The sequence below is a fragment of the Humulus lupulus genome, chromosome 9, assembly GCF_963169125.1.
Source record: "Humulus lupulus chromosome 9, drHumLupu1.1, whole genome shotgun sequence".
In the NCBI taxonomy this organism is placed as follows: Eukaryota; Viridiplantae; Streptophyta; class Magnoliopsida; order Rosales; family Cannabaceae; genus Humulus; species Humulus lupulus.
Genome location: NC_084801.1, coordinates 68,231,102 through 68,249,711, shown reverse-complemented (window position 1 = coordinate 68,249,711; position 18,610 = coordinate 68,231,102).

Genomic DNA, 18,610 nt, shown 5'->3' with positions numbered 1-18,610 from the left:
TCCCATGGCCGCGCACGCACACGGGCCACGACATGCCCCTCCTAGGGTCGCGGCCCCCACCTCCAGACCCAGAATTCTTCATCTTTTCCTGCGTTTTCTTCAGACCAATTCATCCTATAATCAAGCTAACAGTTCCAGATAATCAACACAAAGTTTCTAACACAGTTTCAACATCAAAACCCACCAAAACCTGCTCCAAACCCAACTAAAACACCTAAGAATAGATCAAATTCCACTCACATGCATATCCTAAGAACATAGCTGAAATTCAAGCATAATTCCCATAGTTAGAGCTTACCCTTGCTGAGTTTTGATTCTGAGTTGATTTCCCCAGTTCCCAACCTCAATTCCTCAAGCTCCGAGCCCTGATTTTCTGGTTAGAGTCTCCCCAAGCTCAGCTTAAATTCTTAGTTCTTGACTAATGGCCTCCCAAAGCTTATTTCCCTTAAGTCTTTCTTAGAGAGTAAAGAGAGAGTATGGTAGAGTCTAAAGTAAGTTTCTCCAAGTTTCCCAACAGTTCCCTTACTTTGTTTTATTTAACTTAATCTTTTTGGTTACCTCAAGGCTCGGGGTACCAAAACGTCCCCGAGGGAAAAATGGTAAATTTCCCCATTATTCCCTCCTAGACATTCTATCCTCAAATATATCTCCAAATATTTATTTCCATACCCTGATAGCCCAATATAATAGCTAATGCCCAAATTACCCCTCGACTCGCCTTCAGTTGGATTCTCTACCCCGTTGTGACTTTTTGGCTATGTTGCGAGATTTATAGCTATGAGTGCACACAGTCGCAAACTTGTAATAAAATGGTAAAACCAAGTATCGTCCTCAAGGACTGATTTATCAATTACCAATCAATTAATCCCTTAATTCTATTTGATTAAGCAATTATCAGAGATTTTAAACTAAGAAAAATACTAACAAAGCGCAGTGAAGAATTAAACAAATTAACAAAGAAAACACAATTAGGACAATTATGATCCTCTATTTTTCCACCCTGTTATTTCCTAATGCAAGCGTCTATATTCCCTTCTCCCTATTCAAGAATAAGTTGCAACAACAATTCATAATCTGGTTAAGACTTATGAAATTCAATCTAAATGACAACTTCCTATATTTCTATGGTAAGATGAATCATGTAGAGGGCATTAGCCACGCAACTCAGAAAATACGCAAATAATCTAGATACCTTCGTTCTAAATTAAATTTGCATCCAAGCAATCAAAGCATATCAAATTTCATTTTTCAGATTTCAATTTGATTCATAAAATAGCAATTAGAGGTGATCAATCAATAATCGCACAATTAACATAGATTGCAAGGAATTGAAAGAGATGAAGAAGAATATCAATTTTGCATTAAACCATAACAAGGGTTTCCAAAAGATTCACATAAAAGCCCTAAAAGAAAATTTAGCCTATGATCTTCATTCTAACAATAAGATAATTCAATTACAAACATGAAAATTGACAGAAAAAGATGATGAAAACTCAGGGATGAATCCTCCAATATGGTGTTCTTACTCCAGCCGTCGTCGTCTTTAGCCCTCTTTCAGTCGCATATATGATTCCCAAAAACCCTACTGAAAATTCCCTCTCGAAAAGACTGAATTGCCCATCAAAAATAACCAATTATGCCAGAAATCGCGACCCCAGCGCTATAGCGCTAACATTGTAGCGCTGTAGTGCTAAACTCATAAACAAAACGGGGAAAAAACTAGGCACCAGCGCTGTAGCGCTCTTTTGGTAGCGCTATAGCGCTAAAGTCAGGAACTATCTTCCTGAAAACTGCTTCCCAGCGCTGTAGCGCTGATGTTGTAGCGCTGTAGCGCTTAAGTCAGTGCTGAAGCTCTTCAAGAATTCTTCCTAGCGCTACGGCGCTCCCAAGGTAGCGCTGTAGCGCTACTTACAGAAACACCCAAAAGTCACAAATTCGTCTCGATTTCCTTCCATTTTCGCTCCTTTTCAATATTTGCAACACTTAACGTCAATTACCCTGAAACAAGAACAAACGAGCATAAATCCGAAATAAAACAATCCTAACTAAAGAAAAATAACCTAAAAACTAGAACCATAAACGAGCCTAAAACTCGTTTATCAGGCTAACCGCTCCCCAGGACTGTCTCGAGTCGTGCTACACAGATAAATCACATACATATGATATTTATCGCATTTATCACAGTTATACCCCTACTATCCAAACGGGGCCCACATGCACATTTAACAAAACTAAACATGCATCTTTATCATATGTTCACATATTAGCATATTAATTCATTTATTGCCCTTCAGGCACGCTAATCAAGGCCCTAAGCCCTATTAGCAAATTTGGGTCGTTACATAGCCAACCTCACCAGAGATGAAAAAAGTTGTCAACAGTTGGTCAACATCACAAATCTTAGGTTGGTCGGCCTGTTTCAGCCCCACCAAACCACCAAGGCCGCTACTACAAAAAGTATCACTGGAGGGAGAGCCAATGAGCAGGACGTTTGTGAAGAAACATGGCCAAACGAGCACCCCCAGTCGACCCCTACTCCTACAAGGAGAAGAACAGGGGAAATAAGCATCAGGGAGTAAGAGGATACTCCTTATGCCAGGGCTCTAGCAACCTTGAAGTCAGAGGGAAAGGAAAACAAATTCTTGTCGAGAATCCCTTGGACATCTCTCTTTGCTCTACTGACGACGAGGAAGGCATTCCAAGTAATAACTTAGAATATAACAATACGTCACTAGTACTTAAGTGTAGGCATAAACTTTTTAACTCACTTTCTTCCTTTTCTGACCTGCTCGAAAGGGAAGCAGAGGTAGAGATTTTTAATACTTTTCAAGAAGATTTTTTATGGTAGAATAATTCTTCTTTTTAAAATTGATTCTCGAGCAGTAGTGTAGATATGGGTACCATACTTACTTTTATACTATTCAGCCAAAAAGGCCTAAAAAAGAAATGTCATTGCTTGAGCTAGGTCGAGCTAAGACCAGCATGCAACAAAGCAACCTAGGCAGGATCAACCTACTCCAATATATCCTCCTACAACCAGCCAACCTCCTCCTCCGACAAACAAAACACCACCTCCTCTGAGCAGCTCTCCTGCTTGCTCAGCATTTGATCCTAGCACCTCTCCGGTCGTACTCTAGAAACTTAAGACTTTGGCCCACGAGATCAGCAATCGGGTAACAAACTTGTCTCAGCATCGTTTAAGTGATGAGGCATTTGCTGCTCTTAAGGAGACTTTCGTAGATGCAACCTTCGGTCAGGCTATCTCATAAGGCATTATCGGTAACCACTTTTTCTTCTTTTGTATGTCTTATCAATAATTTTTGCTCGCATCTAATCTTTTAATTTTGCAGAGTTTGATGAACTTACTCACACTCATCCTTAAGCAAAGGCAATTCCTGACAAGGTGAAGAAGACACTGGCCTCCTTGGAGAAATTAAAGGGCATTGTCTAGATGAATAAGGAGAATGTTGAGGAGATAGAAAAGAAGCTAAAGGAAAAAAAAAACCTTTAGACCGAGCAGAAAAGCAAGGTCATCCAGGTTCAACAAGGTAAGGAGACCAAGCAAACTTACATCATTATTGAGCGCGGTCATCAATTGAAGGATAAGGACGAACAAATACAACGTCTTGAGGAGAATTTCACTTGGACCAATACCAAGTTTAAAAATGTTGCCTTCAATTGCTTCTATATGTTTTGGAAGAACAACAACGAGGCAAATTTTGATTACCTTCCTGTTGAGCTTCGGGAAAAGGAAATCCCCAAGTGTGTTGCTTGAGAGGCTACTTACGTTGCTGTCCCTGAGACTCCAAAGCCAGAAATCTCTCTAAACATGGATGGTGACCCAAGTACAGAAGGAGGTCGAGGAGGAGGTTGTTGGCCAGTGATGTTGCAGTTTTACTTTTCTTTTCTTTTGAAACACCCGAGCAACAATGTTCATGATGTAAAAACATTGGCTGTCTGAGCAGCTTTTAATCTTGGGTAATTTTGTAATATTTTTCTTGCATTACACACACTATGTTGCTCGTTTATTTTTAACTAGATATAATATGATTTCTCACTTTCTTACTCGTTTGAACGAACAAAGTTTTTAATTTCCCTGTTCGATTGAACAAAGCACAATACTTTATAAATTATAAAAATTTCTAAGTATTACTCAACTGTGCCCCCCCCCCCCCCCAAGTGAATGAGGAGGTTAAGTCCTTGGTCACTTGCCAAATACCAGGCATGCTCGAACTGATCATGTTTCTCGCAACATAAAGTAGTATACTTATAAAGAATCACACAAGTTAAGCAATACTTGTAAACAACTCGTAATAAAATGGACACGTTCGTGTCTATTAAATTATAAAAATTCGTACGAGCAATGAATGTTTTTTAAAGAAAACATCTTGAATTGAATCTTATTAAAAAGATGGTCGTTTAAAAAAGGGCATAAATGTGCCTTGCGACTAGATACAAACAAATAGTTTAGACAATAATTGGTTATTACAAAAATGTGTAAAAACGTGCCTTTACAACCAAAAATAACAAAAACAAGAAATACACAGGTCGTGAAACATGGGAAAATGAGTGCCTTGTGACCAGTGTTTTATTATAGAATCATTGATAATACTCTCTAATATGTTCACCATTCCAATATATCAAGACCAGATCACTGTTTAATCGAGTGAGTTTATACATGTCAGGCTGTAAAAACACTGCGATCTGGTATGGTCCCTTCCAATTAGGCCCCAAAACTCCTATTGCAATATCCTTAGTGTTTTGGAACACTTGTCGCAAGACTAGATCTCTTCTCACAATCTTTCAATCCTTGACTCAAGATTTAAAATATCGAGCAACTTTTTGATGGTAGGTAGCTACTCGCAACTGTGATTGTTCTCGTCGTTTGTTGATCAAATCAAGAGTCTTAGCTAACAATTGATGATTTTGGGCTTGGTCATATGTACTTCGTCGATGCAATGGGGGGGGGGGGGGGGTTAACTCAACTGGTATCATTTCTTCATACCTGTATGCCAAGGAAAATGGTGTATGAAAAGTTGATGTGCGAGCAGTAGTACGATATGACCATAATACTTTTGGAAAAATATCCGACCAATTGCCTTTGACTTGCTCGACTCATTTCCTCATTGTATCTTTGAAAGTCTTGTTAACCGCCTCTACTTGTCCATTTGACTAAGGATGAGCAACTCCAAAAAAACTTTTTGTGATGTTATGTCTTGCCCCCAAGTAAAGTATTTTCTTCGAAGTGATAGTCGCGAGTGGTTCTGCTTTGATCCATTTAGTAAAGTAATCCATTGCAACTATGGAAAACTTGACTCCTCCTTTTCCTGTAGGTAGCTGCCCGATCAAATCTATCCCCCACACAACAAAAGGTAATGAATTTAGCATCTGTTTAAGTTCGTTAGGGGCTGCACGAGGTATTTAGAGAATCTTTGGCACTTGTCACATTTCTACATGCATTATGCCACATCTTCATTCATTGTAGGCCAAAAATACCCCTACCTTAATATTTTCTTTGTTAAGCTCTACCACATGCATGATTGCCATAGAACCCTTCATGTACTTCTACCATAAATAATTCAGCTTGTGTTTTTTCAACACATTGAAGTAGAGGCATTGAGTATCCCCGTCTATACATCACTCCATCAATAATCACATATCTAGCAGTTTTCCATGATATTTTTCATGCCTCATTTTTATCCTGGGGTAAAATATCTTGCTCTAGATAAGTAGCAATTAGAGTCATTTAGGATGAAGAATTATCTAGCAGCAATGTTGTTTCTGTTTCATGGATACTTGGTTGTGCATGATGCTCGACTAGTATTACATTCAAAGTGTCTGCATCCTGAATGCTTGCGAGCTTGGCTAAGGCATTAGCATTTGAATTCTGGTCGTGTGGTACTTGTTGTATGGTATATTTTTTGAACTGTGCAAGAAGATCTTTAGCTTTTCTCAAGTAGGCAGCCATCTTCATTCCTCGAGCCTAGTATTCCCCTAAGATTTGTTCACAATCAACGATGAATCACTATAAATGTCTACTGATAAGGCTTTAATGTCTCTAGCAGGTCAAAGTTTAGCGAGTAGGGCCTTGTAATTGGCTTCATTTTTTGAGGCACTAAATCCAAATCTTAATGCATAGTGAAAACGATGCCCTACATGTATGGTTAAAATTATACCAGCTCCAGAGTTGTGCTCATTTGAGGAATCATCTACATACGATCTCCATGTTGGTCAGGTCTCCTCATTTACATCTGGTGCTATTACTTGCTCATTTTCATCTGGTACACATGTGCATTCAACAATAAAATCTACTAATGCTTTCCCTTTTTATAGCACTCTATTGTTGGTATTGCCCAAGCTCTATTGCTGATTTAAGCAATCGACTTGATTCCTCACATTTTTGTAGAAATTACTTGATGGGTTGGTCGGTTAGGAATTTGATTGGATGAGTTTGGAAATACGGTCTTAGTTTTCTTGCCACCAGCAGTAAGAAATATGCTTGCTTTCGATTAAAGGATACCTTTTTTTGCTCCTACCGACCTCTTGCTAATGTAGTACATTGCATGCTGAGTTATATTTACTCCTTTATAAGTGTTGCACTAACAACATGCTTAGTTACTGCTAGATAAATATAAAGAGTTTCACCATCAACTGTTTTTGACCAAATAGGTGGTCGTGCAAAATGATCCTTAAGAGCCTGGAAGGCCTTCTCACACTCCTGTATCCACCCAAATTTGTTGCTCCCCTTTGGTAGGTTGAAGAACGGAATGCATTTGTCTATCGACTTTGATACGAATCTGCTAAGAGCTGTTATTTGTCCAGTGAAGCTTTGTACATCCTTTATTTTTGTTGGTGACTTCATATCAATTAAACCCTTGATTTTCACTAGGTTTTCTTTTATGTCTCATGAATTAACGATAAATCCAAGAAATTTTCTAGAACTTACTCAAAACGAGCATTTTAGAGGGTTAGGCTTCATATTATAATGTTGTAAAATATTGAAGCATTCCGCTAGATCTTGAACATGCCCCCGGATGTTTTTATTTAACCAGCATTTCATCGACATATACTTCCATGTTGTTGCCTATCTGATTCTTGAACATCATGTTGACTAACCGTTGGTACGTCGCGCTGCCATTTTTGAGTCCAAAAGGCATTACTTTGTAAAAGTATAAGCCTATGTCAGTCCTGAAGCTGGTATACTCCTCATCGGGAGGGTGCATGCTAATTTAATTATACCCTTAGTAGGCATCCTTAAAAGTAAGGACTTCATGCCCAACAAAAACATCAACTAGCTGGGAGATTCTAGGCAAAGGGAAACAGACTTTCGAGCATGGTTTGTTTGAATCTGTGAAATCAACACAGGTTCTCCAATTTCCATTGAGCTTTGGTACGAGAACAGGGTTTGCAATCCACTCAGGGTAAAAAGCTTCTTGTATGAACCTATTTTCCATCAGTATTTCAACTTCTTCCTTCAAGGCCTAGGATCTTTCTTTGTCGAGTAGCCTCCTTTTCTATTGGTCGGGTTTAAAGTTCTTTGTTTCTGTAACGCCCCAATTTCATAGGACAATACTTGTGCGAAATTAAATAAAAATTTAAGAAAAATAATAAAGTTTGCCTTTTATCGAAATAAAAATGACTTCCATACATTGAAATAAAAGTAAATTCTGAAATCCTTAGTTAAAACAAAATCATTCAACTACTACCCTTACATACTTTATAGGTTTTAAAACAACTCATAAAATACCCAAAAGTAACATTTGCATAAAGTCATAAAATGCGTCAAATAAACGTGGGACCTCAACCCCTAAGGTCAAGATATCCTAAACATGTACTCGCCGCCACCGCAACCCTCCAACTAATTGTTGCACAAAATTTTCCTTCTCTTTACCTGCATACAGAGTACCCGTGAGCCAAGCCCAACAAGAAGAGCTATTAGGACACAACCCCCCAAACCCAAAACACAATAACATGCATAATACAATAACAACACTATTGACGCGGTTCTTCGCCAACGGGTAATTAGAAGAAGAAGAGAAAGAGATTAGTGCTAATAATGAACCGTACCAGATATATGATCTTAGAGAATGAAAGAGGTGACTCAAGACACATTTTTTAAGTGGTTCAAAGGTTAAAATCCTTCTACTCCACTAGTCAGTATTGTTGATATATATTGGGCATTTGATTACAGAGTCTTTTTTACAATTGAGAGTCCAACCCTTATTATCTCCCAGGGTCTCCATATTTATAGGAGAAGGCACTTGGGAGTTGGTAAGAAGGTCATCCTGTGACCCTCTTACCTATCATATCAACTCTGTGACATTCATGATTAATTCCTAAACCTGACACATAAGTGTGGTCAAATCAATAGGTAAGGAGATAATGGGCCGCACGGCCCAACCCAGCTGTGGGTGTCTGAATACGCACATTCCTGCTGCGTGTCTGAGAAGTCAGGGGGATATCAGACACGTGATGTCTGATATATGCATGTTTACCTTGCGTGTGCAGACTTTACAAAGGGTCATAGCCTCCATATCCAGATCGTACCATGAGTTGGATACTTAACTCGACCTTCGACCTTCAGAGTCCGGACGTAGGTCCTAGGAAATCTTGGCAAACCCTTGGGTTATCCCGAGCTCAAGAGGTACAACCTCTTGACGGGAGCTCCGGTCTTGGGGATGTCCATGGGATAATCATGATTAGGTCGCAGCTTCAACGGCTAATTAGCCCGTGGTAAAATCAGGGCGTACATCTTCCCCCAAATCCCTGCTCGTGGTATGCCACGTCGTATTGGACCACAGTAGGGGCTTTTAGTCTTCCCCATGGACTCTTCACATTCCACCTCTTACGCAGGCGCCTGATACGTGGAACATCATGGTTGGTGACGGTACGTCTTACGAGAACCGCATTTAATGGCCTAGCCTAGGCCCAGCCGTTGTTTCGTATTTCGAGTGGAGGGCCTTGGATCCCTCACCAGGGTCATCCAACGGCCATCTACACGTGGTCCTTCACGTATATAAAGGGGGTGGCCACCCTACGCTTGGGCCACCCTTTCATTCGAAATTTTTCCAAACTTCTCTCCTTCTTCTCTCTTCATTTCAGAAGAACAAACCCTCTTCTCTGTGGCTGCTACTTTCAGCGTTCAAGAAGCTCAGACGCACGGATTTCTTCAAAGCCTCGGAAGCCAACGCACCGACGCAGCTTTCATCAAGGCGATACCTTCATCCACCTCCCAGCCAAACACTGTAAGCTTCCTGATCATGTGCGTTTTGAAAATATATGTCACTGTAGCTTAGGTAAAAAATTTACTGTAGCCGCATGCAAGGGTTTACTGGGTTTTGTGGACATGGAGGGTGAAAGCCCTTTTTAGGTTAGGGTATCTTTGCTGTAGGAAATCACTTAAGAGTATGGTTTTTAGGATGCTTTTTCTGGGGAAAATTTATGGGTAGGAGCTTTGGAACTTTGGGGTGCAAAATCGGGTAGCTTAGGGAACACGCCTCACAGGCGGTTTTGCAATTTTTGCCTACTGAAACTTTCCCCCCAAGGAAAATTCTATCCTGACCCTCCTGACACACGAATTTCGAGTAATCGGGGATCTGTTGGGAGAACAGGCACGTGTTCATAGAACCGCGTGGTCTCACTCCCCACGGGCTGGGCTTACCTCAGCTCGTGCAAATAACATTTGATTTTTCCCTCACACTTGGGTCGCCTTTTCTGAAATGTTTTCTTTTGTTCGTTAGGCGACCAAATGGCACCAAAAAGGAATGCCCCACAGAAGACCGTTGGAAGCTCGGCCTCCCAGCAGGACAAAGGCAAAGCGGTGATGTCGGACTCTCCGATCCCCCGCTTTGGGCCGGCAGTGGAGAAGGAGCTCGAGGTGGCTCCTGATGCATATTTTGAGGTGGAGAGGGTCATCTCAAAAATGACCGACCAGGTGAAGATCAACAAGATCTTCCTTTCCCACAACATCGCGCTGGGGAAGGCGTCTGTGGTGGCCCGACTTGCTGCAGATGGCGAGCGGAGATGCGCGATGCTCGACGAATCGTTCGCGGCCTAGAGCGGCGAACATTTTAAGGCGGGGGCTTCCTTCCACTGGATCAGTATTTTGCTGATTTCCTCAATTTTGTGAGGTTGCCACCGTTTCAGCTCCCGCCCAACTCCTACCGCTTGCTGGCAGGGTTGAAGTATTTGTTTCAGAAGCATGAGTGGGAGGTCCCCACTCCTGCGGATATTTTATATTTTTTTTGCCTCAAAGCCAGCCCGGACAAGCGGGGGTGAGGCGACGAGTTTTACTACTTAACCCGATTCCCCAATACGGCTGTGGTCATCGAGCTGCCCAGCCACCCCAACGACTTCAAGGACCAATTCTTCATGTCGACGGGGTTCAGGAATTGCGAGCTCCACTACTTCAATTGTCCTTGTAAGTATCTTTTCTCCTTAGCTCATAAGTTAAGTGTCGTTTTAGCTCCTGCCGTACCCCTTTCTGACTTAGGCTATTCCTGCAGCCATCTTTGCGACGACAGAGAAATCCGTGACCCTCGGGGCCCAATACGAGATGCTGGCGGGCTTGCTCCCCAGCGAGAAGGATTATCGCGTGCTCATAACAGACAAGATGATGATAGCCTGCAAGCTGATTTTCTCGAATCACACTTTAAACCTTAGGAGGCCCCGGGGGCTTCCCCCAGCTCGCGACACCAGACCCATCGTCGTTGAGGAGGTCGCGGAAGACAAAGATGAGGAGGACGAGGGCGACGAGGTTCCACTCGTGAGGAACAAGAAGCGGACCTTGGAGATCGCCCCAGTGACGGGCGAGGATAGGACCCAATCCGGAGCAGCCGCGGGTCCTTCTGGTCAAGGTAACCCTTATTTGTTTAGGAGTCTAGATAGGGCCACAGCAGACCCCCGGCTGGCTAGGTTCAATCCTAGGCAGATCGTCCATCGTCACCGAAGGGATCCGGATCTGAACATGACCCTGCTCCATTGCGTCGACCGGCTTGTGCTGGATCACCAAGATAGCCAACCTAGGGGTATCGTAGTAGTAGATACCGTAGTAGTATATAATACCCTAGCCTTTAGGTCGATCCTATTCGAGGAGTATGGGACCAACCTTCGCTCATGGCCATCACTCCGGAGGGGTGCCGTAACTCCGGGGCTTCGGCAATATGTAGACGAATCTAGCCCCGAGTCAGACTCGGGCCCAGAACTTGCGCCAGCTCGGGAAGTGTTCGACTTAGATTCTTCCCCGAGCTCGGGGGGTAGGATTCCCTTAGTATTCATATACTTTTTACCCCTTGGTTTTTGTATATGTATGGTTGCTAACTCTTACTAACCATGCTTTTGTTTTGACAGACGAGATGTCTCAGCCCGAGGAGAGCCTGCGAGGTGCGGTCTTCGGGGGGAACCCCTCAGCTAGGCCAAGAATGAAGAGGCTCCGGACGTCCAAGAACGCCACCGGGACCCCCACCAAGTCTCCTGCAAAGGAGAAGGACCAAGCCCCAGCTGCACAGGTCGCAGGAGCGGTCCTTCCTACTGTAGGGGGAAGCAGTATGCCTCCACCAGCTCCGCGAGCTCCACTCGCCGCCCGGGACGCAGTAACGGAGGTCGGGACTTCGGCCATCGTACCCTCCGATGTGCGCATACCAGTCAATCCCCAGGACCTGGAGAAGATCCCTGAGGCCTTTCGGGGAACGGTGTATGAGTCGGCGAACTACGCCGTCAGCCATATATACAAGTTCACCGAGAAGGAGCTCCGGGCCATTGAGACAATGAGCCCAGTGGGCGTGCTGGAGTCTTCACTAGGCATGGCCATGACGGTAAGCCAACCTTAACTTTTGTGGTTTTTTACTTTGTTATTCTTTGCCCTACTTTTTTCAAAGGCAATTGTCTTTCCGTCTTTGCAGAGCGTTGTCACCGGAGCATCGTCAGGACCAAAACTCAGCTCGGGGACATGAGGGACGAGCACCAGACTACCCTGCAAGTGGCCAAGGATGCCTTGGCAGCCTCTCAGGTCGAGTTGGAGAAATCCCGTTCGAAGATCCAAGAGCTCGAGTCCTCCCTTGCCACCTCGAAGACGGACCTAAACGCTGCGAAGACTGAGGTCTAGGCTGCACAGGATGCCCTGGAGGCCGAGCGGACAACTTCAGAAAAGTCCATGGAAGATCTATTCTACCATTGCTGGGTCTACAATCCAGACGCAGACTTTTCTTTCATGTCGGCGAGTCTCTGGGCGCGCTTGCTGGGGAAGTTCCAAGCTCGCCTTGATAAAGAGGCGCCCTCGGAGACCGGGGATGGCTCTGGCGGAGCTGAGCAAGGCGAGACGGCGACCTCCAAAGGACCACCTGGTGGAGCTTAGGGCGTTTCTTTTCTTGTGCCACCCCCCCCGAAATAACACTCTTTTTTTTTTATGTAACCTTTGCATGAGGTGCTTTCACCTCGAGACAATTTGATTTAACGCTTTTAATTGATCTTCTCTTTTTTGCCTTTACGTATTTCGGTTACACTCTTTTCAAAAACTTAGTTTATGATGATCTTTATCCATATCTCGACCTCTTTAAGAAGAAGAATGATCAATAGATTTAAATCAACTTCTAAGTTTTACGACCTGGTTAGGACCAAGAACTCAATTTGAAAACTTAGTTCGCGTTAACTTTTATCCATATCTCGAGCTCTTTACGAAGAAAAACGATCAATAGATTTAGATCAACATCTAAGTTTTATGACCTGGTTAGGACCAGGAACTTAATTTGAAAACTTAGTTCGCGTTAACTTTTATCCATATCTCGAGCTCTTTAAGAAGAACAACGATCAATAGATTTAGATCAACTTCTAAGTTTTGTGACCTGGTTAGGACTAGGAACTTAATTTGAAAACTTAGTTCGTGTTAAATTTTATCCATATCTCGAGCTCTTTAAGAAGAACAATGATCAATAGATTTAAATCAACTTCTAAGTTTTATGACCTGGTTAAAACCAGGAACTTAATTTGAGAACTTAGTTCGCGCTAACTTTTATCCATATCTCGAGCTCTTTAAGAAGAACAACGATCAATAGATTTAAATCAACTTCTAAGTTTTATGATCCGGTTAAAACCAGGATAGGACTTAGTTATCGCTAACCCTTATCAATATCTCACGTTCTTAAGAAAACAACGGTCAATCGATATGAATCAACTTCTAAGTCGTTAAGGAGACCTGGTTATATCCAGGTACCATATGCCCCCCAAGTAACTGGGAAAGGGTCTTTCGTGGTTACTTTATATTACACTTGCAAATATGCATAAAAAGTTGATTTCCATTAATACACAAAAATGGCCTTCCAAGCCTTACAAGTGAATCATTGATTATATTTCTTTAAGTGGATGGCGTTCCAAGTTCGCGAGACCGCCCCTCCATCAAGTCGAGCTAGCTTATAAGTTCCCTCCTTGATGACTTCGATGACCTGGTATGGTCCTTACCAGTTTGGTCCCAAAACTCCATCTTTAGGATCTTTTCCGGCGAGGAAAACTCTCCTTAGGACCAAGTCGCCCACGCTAAAGGCGCATTTTTTGACTTTGGTGTTGAAGTAGTGAGTGATTTTCTGTTGATAATGGGCGAGCTGGAGTTGCGAATCCTCTCGCCTTTCATCAACTAGATCGAGGGAATGGCGTAGGAGCTCGTGGTTTCGATCTTGGTCGTAAGACTGGACTCTATGCGAAAGAACCTTTATTTCCACGGGGAGGACTGCCTCACTCCCAATGGTTAGGGAAAAGGGAGTATGACCCGTAGGAGTCCGATGTGAGGTCCGGTAAGCCCATAGGACCTGGGGGAGCTGTTCTGGCCAGACCCCCTTCGCTTCATCTAATCTCTTCTTGAGGCTCGCCTTTAGGGTATTGTTGACAGCTTCAACCTGGCCATTAGCCTGAGGATAGGCCACGGAGGAGAAACTTTTTATAATTCCATATCTTTCGCAAAACTCGGTGAACAGGTCGTTGTCGAACTGAGTGCCGTTATCGGAGACGATTTTCTTAGGCATGCCAAATCGACAGATGATGCTTTTAACCACAAAGTCAAGCACCTTTTTGGACGTTATCGTTGCCAACGGCTCTGCCTCAGCCCACTTAGTAAAGTAGTCGATGGCTACCACGGCGTAACGGACCCCGCCTTTTCCAATGGGGAGGGCGCCAACCAAGTCTATCCCCCAAACGGCAAACGGCCATGGGGAAGAGATCATCTTCAGCTCGACTGGAGGAGCTCGGGCAACTGCAGCGAATCGCTGGCACTTGTCGCACTTCTTCACGTACGAGATCGAGTCTTTGGATAGAGTTGGCCAATAATACCCTTGCCTGAGAACCTTTAAGGCCAAGCTCTGCCCCCCAGTGTGGTCTCCGAAAAATCCTTCGTGCACTTCCCGTAGGATGGCCTTTGCTTCACTTGGAAGAACACACCGGAGGAGAGGTAGGGTGTGCCCGCGCCGGTACAACACACCATCGACTATCGTATATCTCGGAGCTTGATATAGGACTCGCCATGCATCATTACGTCCTTCGGGTAGCTTGCCCTCGACGAGATATTCAAGGATGGGGGTTATCCAGGTCGGCCTGGTGATGATCATCTCGACCTCTGTCCTGTCTCCTTCTATACTTGATTTTTCCAAGAATTCTATTGGTACCAATCCCAAGGTCTCCGTCTCTCCGGAGGTGGAGAGCTTGGCAAGAGCATCTGCATTAGCGTTCTGTTCTCGAGGTATCTGTTCGATCGATCCTCCCTCAAATGCGGATAGCTCAGCTCTTACCTTTGCCAGATAGGCGGCCATCTTGGGTCCCCGCGCTTGATATTCACCCAGAACTTAGTTTACCACGAGCTGGGAGTCACTGAAGCACTGGACGGAGCTTGCCCTCAACTCCTGCGCTATCCTCAGCCCGGCTAACAAAGCTTCGTATTCGGCCTCGTTGTTGGAGGCCTCGAACCTGAACCTCAGCATCGAGTGGAATCTATGTCCCTCAGGGGATATCAAAATGATTCCAGCCCCAGAGCCGCTTTTGCTGGATGAATCATCCACAAAGATCCTCCACAACGATTGGGGCGGGGTGACCCGAGATGAGTCCTCTGCTGGGTCCTCCTAGAATCCCATGCATTCAGCCACAAAATCGGCCAGGGCCTGACTTTTTATAGCAGTTCGCGGAGTGTAGAAAATCTCGAACTGACTGAGTTCGACTGCCCATTTTAACAAGCTTCCCGATGCTTCAGGTTTTTGCAAAACCTGCCTTAGAGGCTGATCGGTCATGACATGTATTGAGTGGGACTAGAAGTACGGCCTGAGCTTTCTCGAGGCCATAATAAGGCAGAACGCCAATTTTTCCATCAGTGGGTATCGGGATTCCGCCCCGAGAAGTCTCTTACTGATGTAGTAGACTGGCTTCTGAATTTGATCCTCTTCTAGCACCAGTACGGCACTAGCTGCTTCCTCAGTGACAGCCAGATAGAGAAAAAGAGGCTTTCTTGCCTTGGGTTTGGATAGCACAGGCGGCTCAGCCAGATGTGCCTTCAGGTCGAGGAATGCGCTTTCGCATTCTACTGTCCATTCGAATTTCTTGTTTCCTCGGATCAGGTTGTAGAAAGGCAAACACTTATCGGTGGACTTGGAAATAAATCGGTTGAGGGCTGCCACCCTTCCTGTCAAGCCTTGGACATCTTTCTGCGACCTGGGCGAAGGAAGCTCGAGCAATGATCTAATCTTGTCAGGGTTTGCCTCGATTCCTCGTGTATTGACTATGAACCCCAGGAATTTCCCTGACGCGACTCCAAAAGTGCATTTCTGTGGATTGAGCCTCATGCCATATTCCCGTAGTATCTTAAAACATTCTCTTAGGTCGGAAACATGGTTATCGGCAGTCTTTGACATGACTAGCATGTAATCAACGTACACTTCCATGTTTTTCCCGATCTGGTCCGCGAACATTCTATTTACTAGCCTTTGGTAGGTAGCTCCGGCGTTCTTCAGACCGAACGGGATGACCTTGTAACAATAGACGTTAGTCGGGGTCATGAAGCTGGTGTGTTCCTGGTCCCCCAGATTCATCGCGATCTGATTGTAGCCTGAGTACACGTCCATAAAGGACATGAGCTCGTGCCCCGCCGTGGCATCCACCAACTGGTCAATCCTTGGCAATGGAAAACAATCCTTGTGGCAGGCTTTATTCAGGTCGGAGAAATCGATGCAGGTTCGCCATTTCCCTTTAGGCTTTGGAACTAGCACGGGATTTGCGACCCAAACTGGAAACTTGGCTTCACAGATAAAGCCACATTTTTTGAGCTGAGCTACTTCTTCTTCTAGGGCTTCAGCCCGGGTTGTTCCTAAACATCTTTGCTTCTGAGACTTGGCAGGAATGCTTTTATCCAGATGAAGCGTGTGCATGATAACACTCGGCCTAATCCCCACCATGTCCGCATGGGACCAGGCAAATACGTCTAAGTTATCCCACAGAAACGTAGTCAGCTCCGCCTTCCTCTTGCCGCAGAGGTTTTTCCCGAGCCTGACCGTCCGTGATGGATTCTGCGGGTCAATGTTCACTTCCTCGAGCTCCTCAATCGCCTGGAGTTCGGATTTTCCTCGCCTATTCGGGGGTCAATATCCTCACTTAAGACGACATTTTCCCCCTTGGCGCTATGAGGTTTTTCAATCTCAGGATCTACTAAGGGTTCCTGAGATTCCTCTTCACTCTGAATGGCCATTGCCAGCTACCCGAGTTTAGATTTTCCCTTCATGGAAATGCTGTAGCATTCCCTGGCAGCGAGCTAATCGCCCTGGATAGTGCAGATTCCTATTGAAGTAGGGAACTTCATGGCGAGGTGTCGAATGGACGTGACGGCCTCGAAGGCTATGAGCGTAGGTCGGCCCAAAATGGCGTTGTAGGCAGCAGAGCAGTCAATGACCACGAACTCGAGGAGTTTGGAGACTGTCCGAGATCCTTCTCCTAGGGTGATCACCAGCTCGATCGTCCCTTTCGCCGCTGATCCTTCTCCCGAAAAACCATACAGCATCATGGAGGTTGCCTTTAGCTCGGCGACAGTCAAACCCATCTTCTATAAGGTGGATTGGAATAGGAGGTTCACTAAACTCCCGTTGTCTATTAATACCCTCCTCACTCTCCGGTTGGCGAGTGGGATAGCTACAACCAAGGGGTCGTTGTGAGGGAACTGGACATGGCCTGCATCCTCCTCCGTAAAAATGATTGGTTGCCTCTCCAATCACTGCTGCTTTGACTGACGCTGTTCCGGGACGAACTCCACTCCGTTATGAGCCTTTAGTTCATTCACGTATCTCTTTTGGGCGCCTCTGCTCGTGCCAGCCATGTGCGGACCTCCAGAGATGGTGGATATCTCTCCTCCGACCACGGGAGGAGGGACATCCTGATCTACCCGAGACCCGGGCTGACTGGCTGGGACTTCTGGAGCAGGTCGACTCGTTGGAGCCCTGTTCCGTGAGTATTGAGCCAAGGGGCCGGCTCGGATGAGAGTCTCGATCTCATCTTTTAGATGTCTGCAATCGTCGGTATTGTGGCCGACGTTGTTATGAAAACGGAAAAACTTGGAAGTGTATCTCTTTCCCTTGTGGTGCTTCAATGGCTTCGGCCTCTTCCAGGGGACTCGAGTAGAGTTGGCCAGGAAGATACTCTCCCTGGACTGGGTGAGCTCGGTATACGTCGTGAAAGCGGGCTTAAACTTGTCTACGGACTTATTCTTCTTTTGGCCGTGTTGACTGTTTTTGCCATTTCCCTTTCTTTTGCCTCCACCGGGCTGGTTGTTCTGTGTGACATTTTGGGTCGCTGGCACGACCTCCGTCCCTACTCCAGCGGGCTGATCGGGAACCTGGCTGGTTCCCGCAGCTGAGGCTTCGGATTCTTCCAAGTTTATCCATTCTTGGGCCCTGTTAAGGAATTCGTTGACCGAGCTAACTCCCTTTCTTTGTATATCCTTCCAGAGGTCTCCTCCGACAAGGATTCCGGTTCTCATGGCCATGAGCTTGGAGCTATCATCCGCGTCTCTAGCCCGAGCAACGACGTTCGCGAATCTGCTTAGGTAGGCCTTCAGAGTCTCACCGGGCTGCTGTCTCATGTTAGCCAGGGAGTCGGCCTGAACACGGGTGGCCTGGGAGGCTCGGAATGCCCTTTTGAAGTTGGCTGAGAAGGTCTTCCAGGAACTGATTGACTGTCTTTTACTTTGCTTGAACCACTGTCTGGCAGGTCCAGTCAGTGTGGAAGGGAAGATTAAGCATCTCATCTCGGGGCCAATGTTATGGGCCATCATTAGGGTGTTGAACATCCCTAAATGGTCTGATGGGTCTCCGTCCCAATTGAACATTGACAAGTGAGGCATACGGAAACCAGATGGGTATGCCGTCGCTACTATATTGGGGGCGAAGAGTTCCATCTCGTCCCCTGAATCATATTCGTCTTTTTCTTTTTCTGATAGGAGCTTCCTCATCAGCTCCTCCATCTGAGTCAGGCGCTCGAGGGTTTGGTCCTGATGTCCTTGGTTATTCCGAGACTGTTCAACAGCTCCGGATCCATTGTACATATTTGGTGGGTTATTGCCCCTCCTATCTTGAGATAGGTTATTTGGGACATTCCCTCC